This window comes from Salvelinus sp. IW2-2015, linkage group LG12, assembly GCF_002910315.2.
Source record: "Salvelinus sp. IW2-2015 linkage group LG12, ASM291031v2, whole genome shotgun sequence".
NCBI classification, from domain to species: domain Eukaryota; kingdom Metazoa; phylum Chordata; class Actinopteri; order Salmoniformes; family Salmonidae; genus Salvelinus; species Salvelinus sp. IW2-2015.
In genome coordinates, this window is record NC_036852.1 from 9623160 (window position 1) to 9629734 (window position 6575).

At 39.5% G+C, this 6575-nt stretch overlaps 1 pseudogene; it reads left to right on the forward strand.

The window, feature by feature from the left end:
- Window positions 1-6575, forward strand: part of LOC111971110 (GDP-Man:Man(3)GlcNAc(2)-PP-Dol alpha-1,2-mannosyltransferase-like) — a 24860-nt pseudogene that overhangs the window by 1500 nt on the left and 16785 nt on the right.

Here is a 6575-nt window from a genome sequence, read left to right on the forward strand (position 1 = left end):
CCGGTGTCGGCGCGCTGCTGGAGCCGCGTGTCAAGGGGGGGGTACTGTCATGACTTCGGCCGAAGTTGATCCCTCTCCTTGTTCGGGCGGCGTTCGGCGGTCGACATCACCGGCTTTCTAGTCACCACCGATCCATGTTTCATTTTCGTTTTGTCTTTATCATACACACCTGGTTTCCATTCCATTAATTATGTTCCTTATTTAACCCTCTGACTTCCCTCTCTGTTTTGTGCGTTATTGATTGTCATGTGGGTTTGTGTTGTTAGTGCTCTGGATTATTGTGTTTTTCCTTGTTGGAACTTTACTTATATTTTTAGTAAATTTTGGACTATTACTCATATCTGTGTCCTGCGCCTGACTCTGCATTTTTTCCATTCACCAACACCCTCACATCTGGGTTCAGCTCAGCTACTTGATCTTGTATCCTTTTCACAAGGACAATGTTTTTTCCAGCCAGGTTTGGGCACCCATCAGTGGTCACACTGGATAACTTTTAAAAAGTCAGTCCCAGGTTTGCCACATACTTATTAACCTCCTCCAATAAATCTTTCCCTGTGGTTGTGCTCTTCATTGACTGCACTGAAGCAAGCTCCTCTGTAATTTCAACGTCTGGGGTTATGACCTCGTTAGAATACCAACAACTGTGCTGTGTCACGTGCATCACTGCTCTCATCCAGGGCCAAGAAATCCTTTACCTTGTCTTTCAACTGTTGTTCCATATTCTCTGCAATGTCCTCAACATGCCGTGTCACTGTTCATCTTGACAGGGAAATATTTTCAAACAGCTCTTTCTTGGCGGGGCAAAGTATTGCTGCAGAGTCAATTAAACATTATTTAATGAATTCATCCTCAGCGAATGGCTTGCTATGTTTAGCAATTTCGTGGGACAGTACATAGCTAGCTTCCGCAATTCCGTGGTTTGCTGAATGCAGTTTTGTGAAAAGTCCTTGCTGCTTTTGCAACTGAGAAAGCAACTCCTTCGATGCACTTGCCCTCTGCTCAGAAGGCATATTCCTATATTTCTCTGCATGCTTCGTCTGGAAGTGTCAGGACAAGTTGTAGTCTGTCAAGACAGCGATGCTCTCTTTGCACACCAAGCACACAGCTTTTTCTGATACCTCAATAAAGAAATTGTTCGATTTCCACTCTTGCTAGAACACTCTACATTCATTGTCTTCTTCCCTTTTCTCTGAAATTTTTTTTTTTGCGCAATTACTTTTTTAATTGTTTTATTTTTTAAATGTTTATTCATAATACAAAAATCAACAACTTACACTGCTACATCAAACATGTCTAACAAAACACAGGTATTAACAAGAAAATATTAAAACATACAAAAAATATCAATAAAATAATAAAATAATCAAAAATAAGTGTAATTATGGTATAGAATGCTGGAATTTTTGTTTGTGTATAAAGTATTTGGCAACAAGAATTTAAAGAAATCACAATCATTTCAATGGTCTTGTTATCATTGCAATAGTAACATATTATATCCTTCATGTCAAAAACATGGGTAGTGTTCATAATGGTAAATAAGTNGGTCACACCTATCGGTGGATTTCGTGACGGATCTTCCGCCGTCATGGGGTAATACCACGATCCTGGTCGTTGTGGATCGGTTTTCTAAGTCCTGCCGTCTCCTTCCTTTGCCCGGTCTCCCTACGGCTCTACAGACTGCGGAGGCCCTGTTCACACACGTATTCCGGCACTACGGGGTGCCTGAGGATATAGTTTCTGATCGGGGTCCCCAATTCACGTCTAAAGTCTGGAGGGCGTTTATGGAACGCCTGGGGGTCTCGGTGTGCCGACCGCCACCGCAGTGAGGCGGACCGGGTCTGGCTCTCGACCCAAAACCTGCCCCTTCGCCTGCCCTGCCGGAAGCTGGGTCCGCGGTTTGTGGGGCCATTTAAAGTCCTGAGGAGATTGAACGAGGTTTGTTATCGGTTACAACTCCCCCCTGATTATCACATTAACCCCTCGTTCCATGTGTCTCTCCTCAGGCCGGTGGTGGCTGGTCCGCTCCAGCAGTCTGAGGTGCGGGAGGTTCCTCCGCCCCCTCTGGACATCGAGGGGGCCCCGGCGTATACTGTGCGAGCCATCATGGACTCAAGACGTCGGGCGAGAGGCCTTCAGTACCTCGTGGAGTGGGAGGGGTATGGTCCGGAGGAGAGATGCTGGGTACCGGTGGAGGACATCCTGGATCCATCATTACTGCAGGAATTTCACCGCCTCCATCCGGATCACCCTGCGCCTCGTCCTCCGGGTCGTCCCTGAGGCCGGTGTCGGCGCGCTGCTGGAGCCGCGTGTCAAGGGGGGGGTACTGTCATGACTTCGGCCGAAGTTGATCCCTCTCCTTGTTCGGGCGGCGTTCGGCGGTCGACATCACCGGCTTTCTAGTCACCACCGATCCATGTTTCATTTTCGTTTTGTCTTTATCATACACACCTGGTTTCCATTCCATTAATTATGTTCCTTATTTAACCCTCTGACTTCCCTCTCTGTTTTGTGCGTTATTGATTGTCATGTGGGTTTGTGTTGTTAGTGCTCTGGATTATTGTGTTTTTCCTTGTTGGAACTTTACTTATATTTTKAGTAMATTTTGGACTATTACTCATATCTGTGTCCTRCGCCTGACTCTGCATTTTTTCCATTCACCAACACCCTCACATCTGGGTTCAGCTCAGCTACTTGATCTTGTATCCTTTTCACAAGGACAATGTTTTTTCCAGTCAAGTTTGGGCACAGGACAATGTTTTTTCCAGTCATGTTTGGGTACAGGACAATGTTTTTTCCAGTCAAGTTTGGGCACCCATCAGGGCACCCTGGATAACTTTTAAAAAGTCAGTCCCAGCTTTGCCACACACTTATTAACCTCCTCCAATAAATCTTTCCCTGTGGTTGTGCTCTTCATTGACTGCACTGAAGCAAGCTCCTCTGTAATTTCAAAGTCTGGGGTTATGCCTCGTTAGAATACCAACAACTGTGCTGTGTCACGTGCATCACTGCTCTCATCCAGGGCCAATAATTACTTTACCTTGTCTTTCAACTGTTGTTCCATATTCTCTGCGATGTCCTCAACATGCCGTATCACTGTTCGTCTTGACAGGGAAATATTTTCAAACAGTTCTTTCTTGGCGGGGCAAAGTATTGCTGCAGAGTCAATTAAACATTATTTAATGAATTCGCCCTCAGCGAATGGCTTGCTATGTTTAGCAATTTCGTGGGACAGTACATAGCTAGCTCCCGCAATTCCGTCGTTTGCTGAATGCAGTTTTGTGAAAAGTCCTTGCTGCTTTTGCAACTGAGAAAGCAACTACTTCGATGCACTTGCCCTCTGCTCAGAAGGCATATTCCTATATTTCTCTGCATGCTTCATCTGGAAGTGTCGGGACAAGTTGTAGTCTGTCAAGACAGCGATGCTCTCTTTGCACACCAAGCACACAGCTTTCTCTGATACCTCAATAAAGAAATTGTTCGATTTCCACTCTTGCTAGAACACCCTACATTCATTGTCTTCTTCCCTTTTCCTTGAAAAACCCATTTTTGCGCAATTACTTTTTTAATTGTTTTATTTTTTAAATGTTTATTCATAATACAAAAATCAACAACTTACATTGCTACATCAAACATGTCTAACAAAACACAGGTATTAACAAGAAAATACTAAAACATACAAAAAATATAAATAAAAAAATAAGCAATTCTAGTGTTGAACTAGAATTGTATTCACTCTGAAAAAATCTCATTATAATGATTCAGGAAGATGTTATTCTTGTTATTCACAAGGGATAATTTCTTAACAAGATAATTATATTCAATCAAAAATAAGTGTAATTATGGTATAGAATTCTGGAATTTTTGTTTATGTATAAAGTATTTGGCAACAAGAATAAAAAAATTCACAATCATTTCAATGGTCTTGTTATCATTGCAATAGTAACATATTATATCCTTCATGTCAAAAACATGGGTAGTGTTCATAATGGTAAATAAGTATTCTGCAAGGTTTCCCCAAAATTCTGACACAAATTTAAATTCAAAGAACAAGTGAGTCAGATTCTCACCTTCTTTTTCACAGAAAACACAGACATCATCAATAGCCACAAATTTGGACAACATAGAATTACATGGATATATCTTATGTAGAATGTTAAAGTGCACTTCCTTACATTTGTTTGGTATACAATATTTGTAAGGCCTTAACCAAGCTTTTTCCAGACAATGTCAGGAATAAGCATGTTCGAGGAAAATGTTCCTCTAGGCGTAAGTTGGTTCTGTGRATGGAGAATTTGTCTTATATATTTATTACAACAAGATTTTTCAAGTACCTCACACCTTCCAAACTGAGTTCTGGATAGGCTTTGTGATCMTTACCAAAGCTAAGATGAGTTTTCATTAGTGTAGTTAGACCACTGGGAATGGCTTTGATCACAGAAATAAACTCTCTGAAAGGTATTGGAAGCTCATTCAATGTTATAAATAGTTCATATGTGAGAATATTACCTTTGTTGTAAAAACAAAGAACAAAGTCATATTCCTCTCATGCAGCTGGGGTAAAACAATGACTTATTCCTTACAGTTATGTCTGAATTATTCCACAAAGAGCTTTATGTGGGGAAAGTTTGTGCAGGAAACATATTTTCCATGCATTAAAGCTTGTTGGTGAAACCTAGCCAATTTAGCACGTGATCTTTCAGGAATTTAATTACATTTCAGTAACAATTGAAGACCTCAAACTTATTTAAACACATTATTTGGAATAAATACCATATATGAATCAGTATTGATCAAACATATTTTCAACCAGTTTGATCTTGAAAGTGTTATTTATGTACAAAATCCAACACTTCCAAGACCTCCTTCAGCTCTTTTATTAGAGAGGACTGACTCTTTTAGTTTGTGAGACTTATTTTTCAGATGAAGTCAAGAAGGTCTTATTGATCTCTTTACAAGTAGCGGATTTACACATAACATAATGAGGGGTACACAAGGAGACAGTCCCTCTGCCTTGGACAGAAGTACTCTCCCAAGTATAGAAAGATCCCTTTGTACAATTATTAAATATATTTTTTTTTTCTTATTTTTAGGAGAGAAATGTATATGTTATCTGACTAAGTAGTTTTTTGACAGATCTATTCCTAAATATTTAAACAGTCTTTACAGGAATATTTTATATTTCTTTATCATCAGAGTCATATAAACATAAGATTTCACATTTAGAAACATTCAGTTTTAATCCTGATGCAATAGAGATGCATTGTGATAGCATTAAGGGCATGGCGATCTTGATTTTTCGTTCTCTATTGAATTGAATGTATTTACAAGATAACATTTGCTTTCGTAACATGATTTCATATTTTGCATTACCTAGCTACTATTTGCAATTTGCTGACGTGTGTCAGCCTGTCAGTCACTGTCTGGTCTCGTGCAGTTGTTATTTATAGTGCCTTCAGAATAAATGTCCACAAGCGGTGGGAGTTAAATCATTCACAAAGGCGAGTATTCATTGGCTTTTAATTTGAATAACAAAGTAATTTTCAAACTACTATCGCAAATTGATCAGTGATCTGAGCATGATTCCGCGGCCGTCTACTGCCCCGGTCCGGCTTTGCCCAGGCCTGGGTTAGAGGTTTCATGATGCTTGTATTAAACCAATGTAGATCGTTTAATATTGTCCTATACACCAGTTGGGGTCTATAAGGTTAAATATGAGATCTTAACCTAGCATGAAAAGTACATCCTTGTAGCTGTGTGGGGGCTAATATAGTCAAAATGTTTGCCTTGGGGCAAATTGAGCAAATTGAAGTGTTATCCTTCCAGATTAGTTTGTTATTCATTTACAGTTCCGTATTATAGCACAATACATGGGTTTAATGTATGCTGTCATCTCATGATTTCGTGTTATTCCTTAAATCATGTTCAACACGTCAACTTCATTGTAATGATCACTTCAATTCGACTTTTCCTTTTTTAAATAACAAAAAGTGTAGCGAGGATATCGGTGGAAAGACGTAAACCATTATATTGTGATATTGCTGGTGGTTCTGTCTGGATCTTATCAATCAAACGCATCTATTTTTTCATTTAGGTTAAGCCAAGTCTCCTAAACAATTATGATATGTTTATGGGAAACATTACTGTGTGAAGTGCAGTCACTTCTGTCTTAAGGAGTTGAAAAATTCGCAAAACACTCAATTAGAAGAGCCTTCATGTTTAATGTGTCCAAAACTTTGTGCAAGATGTTTGGTTAACATTGGTAGAGAGAGAAAGAGAAGAAATATGTGTTGAGTTTACGAAGTAAAGTCTAAGTTAAAACTTTACTTTTTGAGGAGGGCTCTCGGGGGTGTTTGCAATAAAGTTGAGCTGTTTTAATACACCATATGCCCCCCCCCGCCAAAAAAAAGATTTCAATAATTAGGTCTTTCTTTAAAAAAAAATCCACAATCTTGATTAACAAAATTCATTTATTGTCATTTATTTGGTTTAAACTTTATCCTGGAACTCCTTTAGACAGAAAATATTTGCTTAGTTAGGCCTACTATTGCTTTAAGTAGGTCTACGAATAATCTCTC